We start from the raw sequence: 22,996 nt of genomic DNA on the forward strand, positions 1-22,996 counted from the left end.
GTATGAGAGGGACTTGGCCTGATGTTGTTGGCTTTGAAAATGGAGAAAGAGGTCCATGAGCTGAGAAATGTGGGTGGCTTCTAGAAACTGGGAAGGGCAAGCTCCAGAAAGTAACTTAGTCCTGCCAGCATCTTGATCTTAGCCTGGTAAGGCCCATTTCAGAATTCTGATCTTCATAATTATAAGATATTGAATTTGTGTTGTTTTAGTCTAACAAGTGTGATAATTTGTTACAGCAGCAATAGGAAACTAATACAAGTAGGAATACAAATAGTAACACAAATTTTACAACTCAGCATAATGTCATGAGTGTGAATAATAAACAGGTCTACTATATATCTAAAATAGAAAACTATTGTTTGAGAGAAGTGAATTTGCATGTGTGTTGATACCAGTCAAGCAGTCAAAAAAGAAAAGTGTAACCAGAAAACAATATGGATATGTAAAAATTGTATTTATTGAACTTATAATGCATTCTTTCTTATTTCTCAGTGTTATAAGACTTTATCAATTGGTGGCATGAGGCCATAAAAGCTTTTGCATAATTTTCAAATAAAACACAGTAATCTGCATAGTAAACCAATCACATTTTCCCAAAACAAATGCAAAACAATACTTAGAAGTATATTTTTTACTGTAAATTTAGAGAAGAGATCAAAAGTAAAAAGGCACTATTCAAAGGTAAAATACACGTAGCAATAATAGTTGATACTATTACCAAAGAACTTGTACAACCAGCTGCAATGCTAATATACAATATTAATCGCAAAGGGAAAGCCAAATGAGTTATTGGCAAACTTTTTTAAAATTATTGCCTATTGTTGGACAATGGCGTGTGACGTGGAAGATCAATTACTGTCATCTGTGTGTTCTTGCATTATTGTTCTTTTATAATTGAACAATTCAACTGATGCAGAGAGTCTGAATCAATCCCTAGCATAAGGTGAATCATATATGATGGAGAAGTGCAGTATGACTTTTTGTTCATTTGTGACTGAAAACCTTATGCAAAGGAAAAAGACCTTTTTTATTGTTATGTTTATGCAGTTACTCATTTCATTTGTTTTGTTTATTTGTTTGATCTTAGTGAGCTCTTATACAGAATGAAAAAGTTGCTGGTATTAGTATCTACAGAGAACCAACTTTTTGTAGCAAGGAAGAGCATTGCTACACAAGTGAAAGGGGTTCCTTTGGATGCCGGTATACACATTGCTTCATTCACAGTGAACATTTAGTGGTCAACCACATACCTCTTAATTCTGATTCAGCCTTGGATGACATAATGATATAGTGAAAATTGTATACATATCCAAATTATGGCCATTGAATGTTTTTCTTTTCAAGATGCTGTGTGAAGAAATGAACAGCAATTAGAGGACTCTTATTTTCCACGTTGAAGTACACTAGTTGCCAAGGGGAAAAGTGCGCCAATAAATTTTTGTAACCAAAGATAAAATTGAAAACATGACATTAATAAGGGTAATTTTAATGATATCAAGTGAATTTCTTAACTGGTATATATTAAGTACTTTGAATAGCCCAAATCTATCACTTCTGAGCCAAAATATCACAATTTTTAATGGTGAGGATAAGATTTCAGGTTTTCTTAAGAAAGCCAAACTAGTGTGCAAGTAGCTCTATCACCAAGATGTTTACTCTCACATAATACTTGATGGTTTTTATCCCTTATTAGAAAAATAAATCATTTCCAAGTGCTATGACAGAATGTCAGGAAATTGTTTTCAGAAAATAATGAATTAGGGCTCCATTCCCATCTATCTCCCACGTTAAAACATTTAACTTCCATCTGAGAAGTCCATGACAATGAGAAATCGCCCCATAAAGTTTGGGTTTATGTTCAGTAAAATCTTCAGTAATGTCTACAATAACCACGGAATAATTGCCGCTGCTTTCTTGGTAACTTGTGATTGTGAGTTTGTATTTTCTAACTTGGAAGAAATAAAGAATAGAGTGTAGAATCTGACCTGTAAATCAAGTAATCCATCATCAAACCAGATATAGATAATTTGGTTTAAGACTATAAACAATTTTAACTCTCTCAGTGCTGTTAAAAACATATTCTTAATTTTTAAACTATATTCTAATTTTTTTAATTTTTTTGTTTATTGCAGTAACATTGGTTTATAACATTGCAAAAATTTCAGGTGTACATCATTATACTTCTATTTCTGCATAGATTACATCATGTTCACCACCAAAATACTAATTACAGCTCATCACCACACACATGTAACGAATTATCCCTTTCACCCTCCTCCCTCCCCCCTTCCCCTCTGGTAACCACCAATCCAATCTCTGTTTCTATGTGTTTGTTTATTGTTGTTATTATCTACTACTTAATGAAGGAAATCATACAATATTTGACCTTCTCCCTCTGACTTATTTCACTTTGCATTATACCCTCAATATTAATTTTTTAAAAATTGTAATTTATCTTATAAAAATGACCTCTATTGGTACCAATTTCTCATTAGCATGCTGAAACTTTGATAAACACTAGACTTCATGATTGTTTAAGTTCTTTTCATACCTGTATTTCTCACATTTCTTCCAATACATATTCTAACTGTATTAGAGCCCATCACTGTTGTAGGTACTAAAAGGAATTCTAAGATCTATAACAAATGTTCCCTGCCATTGAGAATCTCAATCTACAGGATAAGACAGGCCAAAGTACAATTACTTATATTTTTTATGAAATGAAAGTGAATTCTTTTATTGAGATATAATTGACAAATAACATTATATTAGTGTCAGGTGTACAACACAATGATTCAATATTGGTATACACTGGAAAATAATCACCACAAAAAGTCTAGTTACCATCCATCACCATACAAAGTTACAATATTTTTTCTTGTAATGAGAACTTTTAAGATGTATTCTCTTAGCAACTTTTAAATATGCCATATAATGTTATTGAATATCGTCACCGTGCTGGACATTACATCCCCATGACGTTTATTTTATAATTGGAAGTTTGTACCTCATGACTTCCTTCATCCATTTCATCCAACCCCTAGTACCCCTTCTCTCTGGCAACCACAAATTTGTTCTCTGTATCTATGAATTCTGTTTTCTTTTGTTTGTTCATTTTTTTTGTTTTTTAGATTCTACATATATGTGAAATCATACAGCATTTGTCTTTCTCTGTCTCTTATTTCACTTAGCATGGTACCCTCAAGGTCCATCCATGTTGTCACAAATGGTAAGATTTCATTCTTTTTTATGGTTGAATAGTATTCCATTGTATACATATAGTGCATCTTCTTTATCCATTCATCTATTGATGGACACTTAGGTTGTTTCCATATCTTGGCTATTTTAAATAATTTTGCAGTGAACATAGGGGTGCATATATCTTTTCAAATTAGTGTTTTCATTTTATTTGGATAAATACCCAGAAGTGGAATAGCTAGATCCTATGGTAGTTCTATTTTTAATTTTTTGAGGAACTGCCATACTGCTTTCCATAGTGGCTGCACCAATTTACATATCCACCAACAACGCATAAGGGTTCTTTTCTCTCCACATTCTCACCAACGCTTGTTATTTTTTTGTCTTTTTGATAATAGCCATTCTAACAAGTGTGAGGTGATTTCTCATTGTGGTTTTGATTTGCATTTCCCTGATGATTAGTGATGTTGAGCATCTTTCACGTGCCTGTTGGCCATCTGTATGTCTTCTTTAGAACAATGTCTATTCAGATCCATGGCCCAATTTTAATTGAATTGTTTGGTTTTCTTTGTTATTGAGTTGTATGAGTTCTTTATATATTTTGGATATTAACTCATTATCAGAATATGCTTTGCAAATATTTTCTCCCATTCAGTAGGTTGCCTTTTCATTTTTTTGATCATTTCCCTTGCTGTGCAGAAGTTTTTAGTTTGATATAGTCCCACTTGTTTATTTTTGCTTTTTTTGACTTTGCTTTTGGAGTTAGATACAAAAAAATCATCGCCAAGACTAATGGCTAGGAGATAACTGCCTATGTTTTCTTCTAGGAGTTTTGTGGTTTCAGGTCTTCCATTCAAGTCTTTAACCCATTTTGAATTAATTTTTATGTTTGGTGTAACAGAGTAGTATAATTTCATTCTTTTGCATACAGCTGTCCAGTATTCACAGCACCACTTATTGAAGGGACTGTCATTTCCCCATTGTGTATTCTTGTCTTTTTTGTCATAAGTTAATTGACTATATATGTGTTGGTTTATTTCTGAGCTCTTTCTTCAATTCCATTAATCTATGGGTCTGTTTTTATGCCAATACCGTACTCTTTTGATTACTATGGCTTTGTAGTATAGTTTGAAGTCAAAGAACATGATGCCTCCAGCTTTCTTCTTCTTTCTCAAGACTTCTTTGGCTATTTGGTGTCTTTAGTGGTAACATACACATTTTAGGATTGTTGGTTCTAGTTCTGTGAAAAATGCCTTTGAAATTTTTATTGGTATTGCATTGAATCTATATATTGCATTGAATAATATGGACATTTTAACAATATTAATTCTTCCAATCCATGGGCACAGATTATTTTTTTCATTTATTTGTGTCTTCAATTTCTTTCATCAATATCTTATAGATTTCAGTGTTCAGGTCTTTTACCTCCTTAGTTAAATTTTTTCCTAGGTAATTTATTCTTTTTGATGCAGTTGGAAATGAGATTGTTTTCTTAATTTCTCTTTCTGATAGTTTATTTTTAGTGTATAGAAATGCAACAAACTTTGTATATTGATTTTGTACCTGGCAAGTTTACTGAATTTATTAGTTCTAACAGTTTTTTGGTTGAGTCTTTAGGATATTCTATATATAAAATCATGTCATCTGCAAATAGTGACAGTTTTACTTCTTCATGTTGAATTGGAATGCCTTTTATTTTGTTTTCTTGCTAATTGCTCTGGCTGAAACTTCCAGTACTATGTTGAATAAGAGTGGCAAGAGTGGGCATCCTTGTCTTTTTTCTGATCTTAGAGAAAAAGCTTTCAGCTTTTCACCAATGAGTATGATATTAGTTATGGGCTTGTCATATACGGCCTTTATTATATTGAAGTATGTTACCTCTATACCCACTTTGTTGAGAGTTTTTATCCTAAATGTATGTTGAATTTTGTCAAATGCTTTTTCTGTGTCTATTGAGATGATCATATTATTTTTATTCTTTGTTTTGTTAATGTGGTGTATCATGTTGATTGATTTGTGGATGTTGAACCATCCTTGCATCCCTGGAATAAGTCCCACTTGATCAAGACGTATGATCTTTTTAATGTATTGTTGAATTCAGTTTGCTAATATTTTGTTGAGGATTTTTGCATCTATGTTAATCAGGGGTATTGGCCTGTAATTTTCTTTTTTTGTGCTGTCCTTGTCTGGTTTTTGTATCAGGGTAATCCTGGCCTCATAAAATAAGTTTGAAAGCACTCCCTCCTCTTCAATTTTTTCGAGGAGTTTGAGAAGGATTGGTATTAAATCTTCTTTGAATGTTTAGTAGAATTCACCAGAATCTGATACTGAACTCTTTTTTGTTGGGAGGTTTTTGATTACTAATTCAGTCTCCTTGCTAGTAATCAGTCTATTTAGATTTTATATTTCATCATGATTCTGTCTTGGAAAATTGTGTGTTTATAGGAATTTATCTATTTCTTCTAATATATCCAATTTGTTGGCATATGGTTGTTCATAGTCTCTTATGATGATCTTTTGCATTTCTTTGGTATTAGTTGTAACTTCTCCTCTTTTATTTCTGATTTTATTTATTTTCAGCCCTCTCTCTTTTTTAATTTGTGAGTCTAGCTAAAGGTTTGCCAAATTGTTTTATCTTTTCAAAGAACCAGCTCTGAGTTTTATTAGTCTTTTCTATTGTCTTTTTAGTTTCTATTTTATTTATTTTCACTCTGACCTTTATTATTTCCTTCCTTCTACTAATTTTGGGCTTTGTTTGTTATTCTTTTTCTATTTCCTTTAGGTATAAAGTTAGATTGTGTATTTGAGATTTTTTTATTTTTTTGAAGTAGGCCTGTATTGCTATGAGCATCCCTCTTAGAACTGCTTTTGCTGATTACCATAGATTTTGGTATGTTGTATATCCATTTTCATTTGTCTCAAGATATTTTTTGATTTCTCCTTTGATTTCTTCATTAACCCATTAGTTGTAGCATATTGTTTAATCTCTACATATTTGTGATTTTTCCAGTTTTCTTCTTGTAATTGATTTCTAGCTTCATACCATCGTGGTTGGAAAGATGCTTGATATAATTGCAATGTTCTTAAATTTATTGAGACTACTTATGTGGTCTAACATATGATCTATCCTGGGGACTGCTTCATGTGCATTTGAGAAGAATGTTTATTCTGCTGCTTTTGACTGGAATGTTATATATATACATTAAGTCCATCTGGTCTAATGTGTCATTTAAGGCTGATGTTTCCTTATTGATTTTCTGTCTCGATGATCTATACATTGATATAAGTGGAGTATTAAAGTAACCTACTATTATTGTACTGCTGTCAATATCTCCTGTTAGGTCTGTTAATATTTGCTTTATATATTTAGGTGCTCCTATGTTTGGTGCATAAATATGTACAAATGTTATATCTTTGTGTTGTACTTACCCCTTTAACATTATGTAATGCCTATCTTTGTGTTTTATTACAGTCTTTGTTTTAAATCTATTTTGTCTGATATAAGTATTGCTACCCCAGCTTTCCATTTGAAATATCTTTTTTCATTCCTTCACTTTCAGTCTGTGTGTGTCCTTACATCTGAAGTGAGTAGGCAGCATATAGACGAGTCTTGTTTTTTTTTAATCCACTCAGCCACACTATGTCTTTTGATTACAGAATTTAATCCAATTACATTTAAAGTACTTATTGGAAAGTATGCACTTATTGCCACTTTGTTTGCTTTTTTTCTGGTTGTTTTTGTAGTTCCTCTCTGTCCTTTCTTCTTTTCTCGCTCTCTTCCCATGTGGTTTGATGACTTTCTTTAGTGTTATGCTTAGATTCCTTTCTCAGTATCTCTTTTGTATCTACTACAGTGTTTTGTTTTGTGGTTACCACGAGGCTCACATGTAACAGCCTATATATATAGCAATCTATTTAAAGTTGATACCAAGTTAAGTTTGAATGCATTTTAAAACTCACCATTTTTACTCACTCCCAACATTTGTCTTTGATGTCACATTTTACATTTTTTCATTTTGTGTATCCCTTAACTAATTATTGTAGTTATCGTTATTTTTATTACTTTTATCTTTTAACCTTAATGCTATTATTATTATTATTATTATTATTATTATTATTATTATTATTATTTTGGTGAGGAAGATTGTCCTTGAGCTAACGTCTGTGCCAATCTTCCTCTATTTTGTATATGGGACACAGCCACAGCATGGCTTGATAAGCAGTGTGTAGGTCTGTGCCTGGGATCCAAACCCACAAACACTGGGCCACTGAAGCAGAGCGTGTGACCTTAACCACTATGCCACTGGGCCAGCCCCCATCTTATTTTTGTAAGTGATTAATCCACTACTTTTACTATATATTTACCTTTACCAGTGAGATTTTTATGTTCATCTGTTTTCTTGTTACTAATTAGTTCCTTTTCCTTTCACCTTAAAGAAGTCCCTCTAACATTTCTCATAAGTCCAGTTTAGTGGCTATGAACTCCTTTAGCTTTTGCTTGTCTGGAAAACTCTTTCTCTCTCCTTCAATTCTGAATGGATACCTTTCCAGGTAGACAATTCTGGGCTGGAAGTTGTTTTTTTTTTTTCTTCATCACTTTGAATATATCATGCCACTCCCTTCTGGTGTTCAAAGTTTCTAGTGAAAATCTGCTGATAGTCTTATGGGGGTTCCCTTGTATGTAACAAGTTGTTTTTCTCTAGCTGCTTTTAACAATCTCTTTGTCTTTAATTTTTACATTTTAATTAAAATGTGTCTTGCTTTGCATTATTTTGGGTTTATCTTTTTTAGAAATCTCTGGGTTTCCTGGATCTAGTTGTCTATTTTCTTTCCCTGATTAGGGACATTTTCAGCCATTATTTCTTCAAATTATTTTTCTGCCCCTTTCTCTCTCTCTTCTTCTGGCAGCCCTATAATGCAAATATTATTCTGCATGATGTTGTGCCATAGATCCCTTAAGCTATCTTCGCTGTTTTAAATTCTTTTTTCTTTTTGCTGCTCTGTTTGGGTGTATTCCACTGCCATCTTCCAGGTTACTGACCCTTTCTTCTACTTCGCCTGGTCTGCTCTTTAACCCCTCTAGTGTATTTTTCAGTCCAGTTATTGTATTCTTCAGCTCTGTGAATTCTGTTTCATGCTTCTCATATTTTATAACTCTGTTGAAGTTCTCACTGTGTTCATCCTTCTTCTCCCAAGTTCAGTGAGAATCTTTATGATGATTACTTTGAATTTTTTATCAGGTATCTTACTTGTCTCTGTTTCACTAACATTTTTTTTTTTCTGCAGTTTATCTCATTCTTTCATTTGGAATGTATTCCTATGTTTTCTAATTTTGTTTGACTCTCTGTATTTGTTTCCATATATTAGGGAATCTGCTACCTGTCCCAGTCTTGAAGGAGTGGCTTTTTGTAGGAGATGAACCTTATTGTTCAATCCTGCCTTAGCTCTTAGTTGTCTCTCAAACCTTTGTAATTGTCTAATCAGCCTGATTTATTTTTAGTACCTCCCAGTTGTTGAAGGTTTTCCAAGCCCTGTCAGTGTTCCAAAAGGAGGGATCTCAGTCAGCACCTAATTTCAGGCTAACTGGAAGCCAGACCCTCAGAAAGCAGTTTTTAAAATATGTAAATATACATAGTCCCATGGGACCACAATCATAAACCCTGTTGGCCTCCAAACCAGATGATCTGGAAGTTTCCCCTTGGGGGACAGTTGCAAAAATTGGGGTTCCAGACAAGGGCATAAACTCTTTTCTGGGAGGTACTGGATAACTCTAGCGAGGCCAAGGGAGAGAAAAAAGATGGCATCCCCAACCTATATTGCCTGAGAGCACCTCTGTAGCCTCTAGATATTTGGCAAACCTGAAGCTTGCCCCTCAGGTTGAAGTTCCAGGACAAGTAAATAGGCCTTTTTCATCAGAAGACTGGGGATGTGTTTCAGTCTGCTGTATGTGCAGTAACCTTCCAAGAACTGTCTGTCCAATTATTTAAGTCCTATGGGGCCCAGAAATAAAAGACCCTCTGGCCACCAGAGCCAGGCCCTGAAACAGCATCCCTCACATTAGAAATGTAGCAGGTAAGCACTGGGCCAGTACATACCTGCCATCTTAGCAAGGGATCTGGACCGTGCCAAGCTAGGGCATGCCCATCAGCTTTAGCAAGGCAGTAGGAGAACACAGGTACAGAGTGTGCCTGCTGGTGTTAGCAAGGGAGAAGGAGAGCACATCGGTGGAGCATATCTATTGGCTTTAACAGGGCAGCAGGAGCGTTTTGTGACTGTGTGCACCTGCCAGCACTAGCAAGGTAGAGAGAGAGTGCAAAACTTGTGCCCACCAGTGTCTCTGTCCCCATAGAGAGTCCCAACAGACCCCTGATGCCCTGGCAGAAGCTTTAAGATTAGCAAATGAATCTCCTTCACATATAGTCTATGTGCTTTTCAAACTTCTGCTTTTGTGCTTGGTCCCAGGGTGAGTGAGTCTGCATGCAAGCTCTTTAAGAGTAGAATGTTTGTTTCCTACAGCCCTTTGTGTCTCCTGGATGTAAGTCTCATTGGTTTTCAAAACTAGACACTTTGTAGTCTTATCTATGGTGCAGGTCCCAAGGGTTTGGGTGCCTGATGTGGGGCACAAACCACTCGCTCCTCAGGGAGAAGCTCTGTATTTGTGAGATCTCTTCCAATTGTGGGTTGCCATGCTGGTGTTGAGGTTTTTGGTGAGACCACATCTCTGCCTCACCTACACATCTCAATGTGGCCCGTTTATCCTTTGCTGTGGAGGAGCTATTCAGCTAGTTTTCAGGTCTTTTTCAGAGTGAATCGTTCCATATGTAGCTGTAGAATTGATGTGTTGATAGAAGGAGGTGAATTTTTGATCTTTTTTACACGGCCATCTTGAACCACCCCTGCAAAATTTGTTATAGGCTAAAAATTTACCTTTTCCTATCTCAAAAAATTAATCTTAGGTAGTGAGGTGGTCTTGTATTCTAGCAGGCAATCCTTTTCAATCTTTTTTTTTTTTTACATCACGTATTCATAGAAAATATATCTGAATGGCACATTGAGGTAAAGACAAGAAGTTGTTTGAAGCCAGAGGCAACCAGGCAAAGGAGATCTGTTTGCCACAGAACCCTATAGGCCTCCCCAAGAGCTAAGTATCTTTAGCCATACAGAGCAATATCTTAGTATACCTGAAACTCATTGATGGCTAGAAAGCTCTGGTGTAGGGATTAAGCACTTGTATTTCAGAGTAAGAAAGACCTGAATTTGAGGCTTTTGGGCAAGTTACTTAATTTCTCTAACCTTCAATTTTCTCACCTATAAATTGGGATAATAATTACTTCATACAGTTAAACTGAGATAATGCATGCATCTATTAATTTATGCAGCAATTAATCATTAAAGGACAAAACATTTGAGACATTGGGACATTGAGAATAAGTTAGCAACAAGACAGACATGGTCCCTGGCTTAATGGAACTCACAGTTATCAGCAAAGACAGATATTGAACAAGTAATTGTAAGTGTATTGAGTACTTAAAAAAAGTGCAGAATTGGTATATATTAGGGATAGGTGGAACTATCAGGAAATTTCCTGAAGAAATAATACACTTACTCATTCTTTGAATTCACAAGCTATTTGAGCTTTGGAAATTTTTGGTTTTTTCAACAGCTCCAGCTCATGAAGTCTATTGTATGTCATATTGAAAACCTTGCCCTTTATCCTAAGAATAATAGGGAACAACTTTTAAAGTTTAGGAAGAGTAGTAATTAGATCTAAATTGTGTTTAAGAATGAAAAACAATTGCATATACATATGTGAAAGATGAATTAGAGGGCCCCAAACAAGGAGACAGTTGCGATAATCTAATAGATGGATAGTGAGAAAATGAGGGCTTTGACAAGGGAGAGCAATCGCATCTTGGGGTGAATAGGAAAAAAGAAACTTGAGGAAGATGATAAGAATGATAATGATGATGCTCATGAGAAAGAAGATAATGTTCCCAAGGGTCATATTGTCTGGGAAATAACATTCACAATCCAAAACATTAGTTTTCTAACTTCACTTCCAATACACACCAATTGGGATTGTTTCACTCAGCACTTCTTTTTTGTAGCACTCAATGCACTTATAATTATTTCCCCAATGTCTATCTTCCATGACAGACTGTTGGTTCTGTTAAGACATCAGAATAATCTGTTTCTTTATGTCAGATACATTTTCAGAGATTTTCATAGAGTAGCTATTGGATAGAGTCAGAGCATCTGAATTTTGAATGAGACTCTTGGGTGATTCTAATATAGTACTTGTCCATAGACAGATTTTTAAAAGTAATCAAAATAATCATAAAAATAACCAGAGTAATCATAATCATAATAATGAGCTGGGATTATGATAGGAATTTCATTGAATCCATAGATCAATTTGGGGTGTATAGGCATTTTAACAATATTAAGTACTTTTATTTATGAACAAAAGATGTGTTTCTGTTTATTTTGGTCTTTAATTTCTTTCAATGATATTTTGTAACTTTCAGTCTATGTCTTACAGTTTTTTGATAAATTCATTCCTAAGTGGTTTATTACTTTTGATGCTATTTTTATTTATTTATTTTTAATATGGCCCCTCGTATTTCACAGACCTGATACCATGAATAGATGCAGCAGCTTCATTCACCACTTTCAATAATGTGTTAACACTCTGTGTCCCCCACTCTAACACCTCATTCACTCATTGTCCTCCTGATATATTTTCATTCTCTTTCTAGCTGCTGCCAACACTGAAAAGGTTCTTATAAATGGACATATATCTGAACTTCTGCACTAACAGACTTAGCTGAGCTGTAAAATTCTGCCCAAGTAAGAAAGATAAGATAGATGTGCCAGAATTCTCAATCTTCTAACCTTTGACCAGATTCTGAATTCATTCATGCATTTTTAACCTTCTCCATTACTTTCACTGAAGCAATAAGTAGATGTAAGAAATGGAGTTACTTAGGCAGTTTGTAAAAATTTTGGTTTAACATGTGTTAACATTATACTTGTTATATTTAACCATAAAAATTAGACTATGCCAATTTTGGAATTCCTCTAAATTTGTAATGACAAGCCATTTGAAGAGGGATGAGCGTAGGAGACTTGTCTTAAAGCTGTGCTTGCATTTTTGTGGGTAGTTGTTGGGAAGTGGACGGATAAACATTATAGAGACTAACTTTCCCCACTCCCATCCCCAATCATGTCTTAATCTACAATCATCTCATGCAGGAAGTTGCAATTGCTGAAATCATTCATTCTTAAATTAAGAAAAATAAACTGAAAGACATCTAATTTTCTCCTGGGATAGAGCTATAGTTACTATTATTAAAATCACTTGGGCCAGGTCTGTAGCTTAGCAGTTAAGTGTGTGCACTCCGCTACTGGCGGCCGGGGTTTGGATCCCAGGCGTGCACCGACGCACCACTTCCCCGGCCATGCTGAGGCCACGTCCCACATACAGCAACTAGAAGGATGTGCAACTATGACATACAACTATCTACTGGGGCTTTGGGGAAAAAAAGGAGGAGGATTGGCAATAGATGTTAGCGCAGAGCCGGTCTTCCTCAGCAAAAAGAGGAGGATTAGCATGGATGTTAGCTCAGGGCTCATCTTCCTCACAAAAAATAAAGAAAAAGTCAGAGATGAAAAATAATAGCAAAAAGATAAAATTAGAGAAATATACCAGGATGTCTAACATTCAATTAATAGCAGCTCTGGGAAGAGAGTTGAGAGGAAACATAAGGGAGAAAAAACATCAAATAAATACTTCAAAAAAAACTTCATGATTTGAAGGGTATGGAATTCCTCATTAAAAGTGTCCACTTATTGCCCAAAACACTAGCAGCTTCTAGAGAAGGAAAAAAATGGTTACACATGCAAGATGGGTATCAGAATTGGTTCAACAATAACACTAAAGTCTGAAAAACAATGGAGAAATAACTTCAAAATTATTAATGAAAATTATTTTCATTTCAACAAAACTATAACACATGTGCAAGTAGTCTAAAGACATTTTCAGACAATCAAAACTTCTCAAGAAATTTCTATCCCAGGCACGCCTTATTAGGAAATAACAGGAGGTATTCCAACAAAGTTAATTCAAAAAAGAAAAAGACATGTTTAGGCAACAGGAAGCCTAACACAAAAGAGAAATGAAGATAATCTCCAAGAAGATGGTAAAGGGAGAGCCCAAAATGATATTGTGCATCAGTACAGAAAAAAACATTCTGCCTTGGAGATTATCAGAATATTCCAGGAAAAGATGACTCTAAGAAAATGAAATTATAGGAATACCTGAAATATCAAGATGAATTTTATATAAATGATGAAGAGTCTAAGACTAAGTACTTACATAACTAAGCGAAGAAAAAAAATAATATCAAGGGTAGAAAGTTGGGCAAGAAAGAAAAAGTGGTCATTGCAAACAACACAGCAGCTGAATAACATTTACACAGTCATAAAAATGTAAAGTTTAATTATTAATCTAAGCAAACATTATACAACTGTATTTGGAAGATGGAAAAACAGGAAGAATACCCATTTGTGCTGTTGGGCAGGGAAGTGAAAGAGAGCTAAATATTCATCTCCCATAGTAGAAAACCAATATGCCTAAAACTATTAAATGAAGAACTGGCAAAATAAGTGTTTTGTTGTAGAGATGTGGAGACAAATACCAAAAGAAAAAGCTAAGAGAGTTGGAAGTGATTGTCTCTAAAAAGTAGGAATAGTGGAGGGGAGGAAGTGACCACTGCTTTCCTTCAGTATTGTAGACTCTTTGACTTTTTAAACAATGTCTATGTATGACTGCTGAGAGTAGAAAACTGCATTAAAATCAAAAGAACTTGAAAACACCAATTTGTAAAGGTACATGCACCCCTGTGTTCATTGCAGCGTTATTCACAATAGCCAAGACTTGGAAGCAACCTAAATGCCCATCAAGGGACGAATGGATAAAGATGTGGTATATATACACAATGGAATACTACTCAGCCATAAGAAACGATGAAATCCAGCCATTTGTGACAACATTGATGGACACTGAGGGTATAATGCAAAGTGAAATAAGTCAGAGGGAGAAGGTCAAATTCCGTATGATTTCCTTCATTAGGTAGTAGATAATAACAACAATAAACAAACACATAGGGACAGAGATTGGATTGGTGGTTATCAGAGGGGAAGGGGGGAGGGAGGAGGGTGAAAGGGATAATTCGGTACATGTGTGTGGTGATGGGTTGTAATTAGTATTTTGGTGGTGAACATGATGTAATCCTTGCAGAAATAGAAGTATAATGATGTAGACCTGAAATTTTTACAATGTTATAAACCAATGTTACTGCAATAAACAAAAAATTTTTTAAAAAAATGAATAAGGACCAAGAGAGTTTATGCTGACAAATCTACAGGCAAAGTCATGCTGCAGGAAGAGATTAAAATATCTCTACTAGAAACTGGACAGCTGGATAACTGGGCAATATCACCACTGCCACCACCAGAAAGATTTTTATGGCAGAGCTACTTAAAACACGTTTGGTCCTCGAGACTGGTAGCATTAGCATCATCTTAAACCTTGTCAGATACGCAAATTTTTTTCAGCTTTATTGAGGTATAATTGACAAATAAAATTGTAGATATTTAAAGTGTACATCGTGGTGATTTGATATATGTATACATTGTGAAGGGATTCCTACCATCAAGTTAATTATCACATCCATTCCCTCAAGTATTTATCTCTCTCTCTCTTTTTTTTTTGTAGATTCCACATATAAGTGATACCATGGAGTATTTGTCTTTCTCTGTCTGGCTTATTTCACTTAGTGCAATGCCCTCATGGTCCATACATGTTGTTGCAAATGTCAGAATTTCCTTCTTTCCTGTGTCTGAGTAGTATTCCATTGTATTTATATACCACATCTTCTTTATCAACTCATCTGTTAATGGACACTTAGGTTGTTTTCAAATCTTGGGTATTGTGAATAATGCTGCAATGAAGATGGGAGTGCAGATATCTCTTTGATATCCTGATTTCATTTCCTTTGGATATATACCCAGAAGTGGGACTACTGCATTATATGGTAGTTCCATTTTTAATATTTTGAGGAACCTTCATACTATTTTCCATAGTGGCTGCACCATTCGCATTCCCACTGACAGTGCACAAGGGTTCCCTTTTCTCCACATCCTCACCGACATTCGATATCTCTTGTCTTTTTGATGATAGCCATTCTAACAGGTGTGAGGTGATATCTCATGGTGGTTTTGATTTGCATTTCCCTAATGATTAGTGATATTGAGCACATTTTCATGTACCTTTTGGCCATTTTGATGTATTCTAAATGGAATCATTTTATTAATTTTATTTTTGGATTGTTCATTGTTAGTGCAGAAATACAATTGATTTTTGTATATTATCATGTATCTTGCAACCTAGCTGAACTCATTTATTAATTCTGATAAATTATTGGTGGCTTTTTAAGATTTTATACGTACAAGATCACACTGTCTGCAAATAGAGATAATTTCACTTCTTCTCCCACTCTGGAAGTTGTTTGTTTCTTTTGTTTACCTAATTATCCTAGCTATAGCCAACAGTAAAATGTTAAATAGAATTTGTGAGAGTGAATATACATGTATTATTCCTGATTTGAAGGGGAAAGTATTTAGTCTTTCACCATTAAGTATGATGTTAAGCTATGTGTTTTTGTAAATATCCTTTACATGCAGAGGCAGTTCATTTGTAGTTCTAATTTTTTAGCACTGTTACCACGAGAGAGTGTTGGATCTTGCCAAATGCTTTTTCTGTGTGTATTGAGATGATCATATGGTTTTTGTCCTTTATTCTATTACTATGGCATATTTTGCTGTTAGATATCAAATGTTAAACCAACTTTGCATTTGTGAGATAAATTCTACTTTGTCATGGTGTGTGATCCTTTTCATGTGTTGCTGGATTCATTTAGCTAGTATTATGATGAACATTTTTATGTCTATAGTCACAAGGGATATCAATCTGTAGTTTTCCTGTGATGTTTTTGTCTAGTCTTTGCTTCAGGTTAATACTGGTCTCATAGAATAAGCTTGGAAGTGTTCTACTTTCTATTTTTTGGAAGAGTTTGTGAAAAATTGGTATGAATTTTTCTTAGAATATTTCATAGAATTCACCAGTAATGTTATCTGGTTTTGGCTTTTCTTTATGGGAAGTTTTTAAAATTACTAATGTTGTCTCTTTACTTGTAATAGGTGTATTCAGTTTTTCTATTTCTTCTTTTAAAAAATATTTTATTTATTGATTTTTGATAAATAAAAATTGTATATATTCAAGGTGTATAACATGATATCTTAATATATGTATACATTGTGAAATAATTACCACAATCAAACTAATTAACTTATCATCACTTCCTGTAATTACACTTTTTGTGTGTGTGTGTGTTTTGGTAGTTTGTGTCTTTCTAGCAATTTTTCAAATCTAGCTAATTTATCTAATTTTTTGGTGTGAGGTTGTTGATAGTATTCCCCTATAGTCCTTATTATTTCTGTCATGTTGAGAGTGATGTCTCCTCTTTCATTCCTTATTTTAGTAATATTTTTCTTCATCAGCCTCATTAATGGCCAAGATTTTGTTAATCTTTTCAAAGAAAAAGATTTTCTTTGATCTTCTCTTTTGTTTTCTATTTTCTATTTCATTTATTCCCAGTGTAGTGTTCTGCTTGTTTTGGTTTAGTTTGATCTTTTTTTTCTAGTCTCTTAAAGTTGAGTTAAGATATCAATTTCATATTTTTATTCTTTTGAAATTTAGATGCAGCTATAAATTTCCTTCTGAGGACTACTTTTTTTTCCTCTGTTCTTTAGATATCATAATCTCTATTTTCAAGTTTGCTGATTTTGTATTCTGCTTACTCCAATATACTCTTGAGCACTTCTGGTGCATTTTTCATTTTGGTTTTGCATTTTTAAACTCCAGAATTTCCAGTTAGTTATTTTTAAAAAGCTTTTTTTAATAGTTTTATTGAGATATAATTCACACACCATACAATTCACCCATTTAAAGTGGGTGTTTTTAAGTATATTTATATATATGTCCAACTATCACCCCAGTCAATTTTAAAATATTTTCATCACCTCTAAAGAAACCTGGAACCTTGAGCTATTATCCACCTAGCACACTGCACCCTCATACCTCCCGCACATACAGCCCTAAGCAACCACTAATATACTTTCTGTCTATATAGATTACCTATTCTGGATATTTAATATAAATGGAAACACAATATATGGTCTTTTGTGACTGGCTTCCTTAACTTAGCATATTTTTTCAAGGTTCATCTATTTTGTCACATGTATCAGTACTTTATTCCTTTTTATGGATGAGTAATATTCCATTGTATAATATACCACATTTTGTTTATCCATTCATCATTGATGGATATTTATTTTTTCTACCTTTTGACTATTATTAATAATGCTCCTATGAACATTCATATACAAGTATTTATATGGATTTTTTTTCTTGGGTATATACTTAACAGCAGAATTACTGGAACATATGGTAACTTTAAGTTTCTTTGTTTGAGGAACTATCAGACTGTTGTCTGAAGTGGCTACACCATTTTCATTCCCACCAGCAGTGTATGAGAGTTCTAATTTCTCCACTTCCTCATGAAAACTTGTTATTATTCCCCTTTTTATTATAGTCATGCTAGTGGGTGTGAAGTGGTATTTCACTGTGGTTTTGAGCTGTACTTCCCTGATGACTAATGATGTCAAGTATCTTTTCATGTACTTGTTGGCTGTTTGTATATCTTGCTTGGAGAAATGCCTATTCCAATCCTTTGCCCATTTTTTAAATGGATTATTTGTCATTTTAATATTGAGTTGTAAGGGTCACTTATATATTCTTGATACAAGTACTTTATAAAATATATGATTTGTAAATATTTTCTCCCATTCCACAGGTTGTCTTTTCACTTTTTGATGGTGTCCTTTGAAGCACAAAATTTGTAATTTTGTTGAAGTCCAACTTATTTATTTTTTAAATTGTTGTTCATACTTTTGGTCTTGCAGCTAAGAATCATTTGCCAAACTCAAAGTCATAAAGATTTATCCCTGTGTTTTTTCTAAGAGTTTTATAGTTTTAGCTCTTCCATTTAAGTCTTTGATCCATCCATTTTAAGTTAACTTTTATATAGGATTTGAAGTAAGAGTCCAACTTCATTCTTTTGCATGTGGCTATGCAGGTTTCCCAGCACCAGTTTCAACACCATATATTGTTGAAAATACTGTTTTTTCCTCATTGGATAGTCTTGACTCTTGCTGAAAATCAGTTAATCATATATGTATGGGTTTATTTCTGGACTCTCAATGTGATTTCATCGACCTATATATCTTTTATTGTGCCTATACCACACTGTCTTGATTACTTTTGCTTTGTAGAAAGTTTTGAAATTGGAAAGTGAAGAGTCCTCCAACTTTGGTCTGTATTTTCAAGATTGTTTCTGCTGTTCTGGGTCCCTTGCAACTTTGTATGAATTTTAGACTCACCTTGCCAATTTCTATGAAAAAGTCAGCTAGGATTCTAATCCTGATTGTGTTGAATCTGTAGATCAGTTTGCGGAATAATGCCATCTTAACAATGTTAGTCTTCCACTTCATGAATATGGAATGTTTGCCATTCATTCAGATATTCTTGAATTTCTTTCAACAGTATTGTAGTTTTCAGAGTATAAGTTTTGCATTTCTCTTGTTAAATTTGTTCCTAAGTAGTTTGTTCTTTTTGATGCTACTATAAACGAAATTGTTCACTTCATTTCATTTTCAGGTGGTTCATTACAAGTGTATTCCTTGATTTTTGTATATTGGTCTTGTATTTTAAAATTTTGCTGAAGTCATTTTAGTTATATTAGCTTTTTAGTGGATTTTTCAGCATTTTCTATATACAAGAGCATGCCATCTATAATTAGAAATTGTTTTATTTCTTCTTTTCCACTGGGTTACTTTCTCTTGCCTAATTGCCCTGGCTGCAACCTCCAGTACAATGTTAAATGGAAGTGGTAAGATCTTAGAGGGAGATCTTAGAGGGAAAGTATTCAGTCTTTCCTTATAAAATATGATGTTATCTTGGGTTTTTCATAGATGGCCTTTATCAGCTTGAAGATGTTCCCTTCTATTCCTGGTTTGTTGAGTGTTTTCATGAAAATGTGCTGGGTTTTTAAAAATGCTTTTTCTGCATCTACTGAGATGATCATGTAATTTTTGATTTTTATTTTGTGGATACAATGTATTATGTTAATTGGTGTTCAGATGGTAAACCAACCGTGCATTCCTGGGATAAATCTTACTTTTAGTCATGGTATATAATTATTTTTATGTGTGACTGGATCCCATTTGCTAGTAAATTTGTTAGTGAGTTTTTCATTTTGGTTGTTATACTTTTCAACTCCTTAATTTCCATTTGAAACTTATTTCTTTCTCTTTATATATATTCTCTATTTGATGAGACATTATCATCATATCTTCCTTTAATTTTTATGCATGGTTTCCTTTAGTTCTTCGAATATATTTATTAGAGCTGCTGTGAAGTCTTTATCTGCTAAGTTTAGCATCAAGCCCCTTTCACAGATAGTTTTTATTGCATGATTTTTGTGTGTGTGTATGGGACACTCTAATCCTGTTCCTTTGCATGTCATTTTTCTTGTTGTTGTTGTTTAAACCTGGATATTTTAGACAGTATATTTGACCAGCTCTGGATACTGGCCCCACTCCCTCATAGCCCACCACCTTGTTGTTGTTGCTGTTTTGTTCATTAGTTTGCTTGTTTAGTGACTTAGCTGAATTAATTTTGTGAATTCCATTTCTTCTGCAGCATACTGCCTCTCGTATCCCTGCTCAGAATTTTTCCCCTTGCTTTTCTTCTAGCCTGGCTACTTAGGGTTTGCACCTGGATTAGCCTAAATTACTTATCTGTCAATGGTAGTGCTTAAGCTCCCTTGCCAGTTAAATTTCTATCCTTTACTACTGGATATGTATGTATGTTGCCTGGAGGCTTCTATTACAGTTTAGGGAAATTACTCTTTATTTTTTTTGCCCCACATTCAGCTAGGGAAATGTAGCTTGGAGGTTCTCTCTGATTGCTCCAGAGAGGACACAGGTACAGCCTTGGGCTTGCACACAGTCTTCCAGACTGTTGGGGATGAGTGTGCTATTATTTTTATATCTGGCTTTCTAGGAGTTATCCCTGGGTCAGAGTAGCTTATTGTTCATTCGGTATTTGACCAGAGGTTGCATTTAAGCCCCAATGAAGCTTTTGCCCCGGCTTGATGGGTCTGTGTGTGGCTGGAGGAATGCTTTTAAGTGGGCCTCATGTCCTGCTCTGATTGCTCCCGTGTGGGTGAAGCCTAGAGCATACACTCAGCCAGCCTTTCAATAGCCAGAGTCAATTGTGCTCCCAGGAGGGTTCTTCTTGGCTGTCTTTCTCTGGTTCTCAATACTAAACTTCTGGTTGCTCTGCTGTTTTGCTTTTTATCAGGGAGCTACCAGCCTCCTCTTAATTGCTCTTCATCAAGATCTACATTGTTTTTGAAATGTTCACAGGCATGGAGTTTTCCACTCTCTGTTTCAAATAAAGTCAGTCCCCTCAAGTAAAGCTGGTAAATTCTTTGTCCTTATGGCCTGCCTTTATCCCTGGTCAGAACTCCCATGCTACTGCACTAAGGCTAGACGTGGACACCCACTTTTCCCAGAATAATACCTCTGCTCTACAAGTAGGCACTGGTATGGGAAGGGGTGTTAGCCTCTGATTTTCTCAGCTTGTCCCTTTCAGTGTAGAACCTTCATACTATGAGCAAAGTGGGTTAAGAGGGATGATTGGGGCCCCAACATGCTCTACCTACTCTATGAGTGCAGAATGGGTGGAAGAAAAGAGATCTAATCTGCTCAGCCACACCTGCCTAAAACAGAGCTTCAGTGACATGGGGCTGGGGACTGGGAAATGGCACTGATGGCCTGCCCCTGCCATGGTGAAACTATAGACTTAGACTGGGAACTGGGAGGAGAGGGAACCCACACCTTCTTGGTAGAACATGTCCAGTGTAAAGTACACAGGGTAGAGTCTTGTAAAATGGAGCTAGAGTGTTAAGGCTAGTGGGTAAGAGGCAGGTTGCAGTTCCAATGCCAGACTCTCATTCTTACCAAAATTTAGTAGATTTCTTTGAACGAACATTTCCCTATTTGTTATACGATCTTAAGACTATTTCCAGAGACTCTAAAAGATAGATATTTAAAATAGTTTTTACCAGTTAAATCATTGTTTTGCTGAGAAGGTCCACCAAGCTCTCCTTACTCTATTATTCCAGAAGTCTTCTTAAACAATATACTATTTTACTTGTTGAACATTATAGAAAGTGTGTGTGTGTGTATGTATATATATATATATATATATATATATATCATACTATATATTGATTTGATGTACTTACTTTTTTTCACTCAACATTGTTACTGTGATTTATTCATGTTGCACATAACTAGTATATTCATTTTCATAGCTGTGCGAACATAAAACAATTTATCTGTCTAATATTTAGTATTGTCATACTTTTAATTTTTGCCAATCAAATGTATACAAGATGGTATTCCTTTGTGTTCTTGATTTAATGGACAAGACTTTATGGTCACATGGATGAAATGATTTCTGGAGAATCTTGAGAGTAATTTATATTATTTTGTGATTTTAGAACAGGAGTTAGGAACTTATTGCATAATTTCTAATATTCGATGCCACATGAGCTAGATTCCACCACGTACTCTTCTTCCTATTTCTATAATGTCTATGTTCTACCACCACTACTTCAGAAAACCACCCCCATGAGCCACTGACACTTAAGACCTCTTGCCTTCTTGTGGGAAGTGACATAATAGTGCTTCCTCCCTGCTTCCTGACTACCTCCAACAGGATCCAGCACTTTGAAAAGTGGCAAAAAACCATTCAAGATTGGATTTACCCGTATATCCTGGCATTTCTGCAGATATCTCTCCAGCCTCCCAACACTCTTTTTTTATTTTAAAGTGTCAATTTCTAATTTTAATGTTGCAGTTTATAAAAACACAAAACTGAACATATTGATTTTTAAGAATTTAAGATGTTGATATAAATTAATTTTGAACATGTTCCCCCAAATATATCAACTTTTAAATGTGCATCTCAGCCCTCATTTAGAGCAACAACAGTGAATACCATCAAGGTACTTCTAAGCCATGAATAGGAATGTCTATTGACTGTCTCATATAAGGTTTTCCTCTAAACTCAATTTAGGCTGTATTTATTTTTCATTTGTCAAACACTGTTTTTACTTTTAATCCTTCAGTGAGTGTGTTTCCAACTTGAGTGTACATCTGAATCACTTAAAGAGCTTGTTAAAATGCAGATGCCCAGGACCCACCCCCAGAGATTCAGATTCAGTAAGTCTGGAGGGGCTAGGAATCTGCATTTTAACCAGCACTCTAGGGAATCCTTATGTCTGTTCACATGTCAGAACCATAGTCCTTAAGGAAGAAATCCACAATATAAAGGGACTGCATTGTCTACATAGTTGAGATGCTTTTATTTTTGCCATAAAGCATGATTGGCCATTTCAGAGCTAGTCCAAGTCATTGCTGAGTCCAGTCAGTGTTACTAAGCCAGTATCCTCTCTCCATGCCCCCACTACTACTGTTACTCAGCCCCTAAGCTCCAGCACTTCCTGCCAGCTTTCTGAACAAGGCCAAGCCAGAGCCACTT

General features: G+C 34.8%; 1 long non-coding RNA gene across 1 annotated transcript in view; it reads right to left on the minus strand.

The window, feature by feature from the left end:
- Positions 1-1,187: 1,187 nt before the first annotated feature.
- Positions 1,188-22,996, minus strand: part of LOC131401079 (uncharacterized) — a 277,389-nt gene continuing 255,580 nt past the window's right edge. Inside the window, exon 3 of the long non-coding RNA XR_009217541.1 lies at positions 1,188-1,347. This is a non-coding gene — a long non-coding RNA (uncharacterized LOC131401079). The remainder of the gene's footprint in view (positions 1,348-22,996) is intronic.

This window comes from Diceros bicornis, chromosome X (assembly GCF_020826845.1).
Source record: "Diceros bicornis minor isolate mBicDic1 chromosome X, mDicBic1.mat.cur, whole genome shotgun sequence".
Lineage (NCBI taxonomy): Eukaryota > Metazoa > Chordata > Mammalia > Perissodactyla > Rhinocerotidae > Diceros > Diceros bicornis.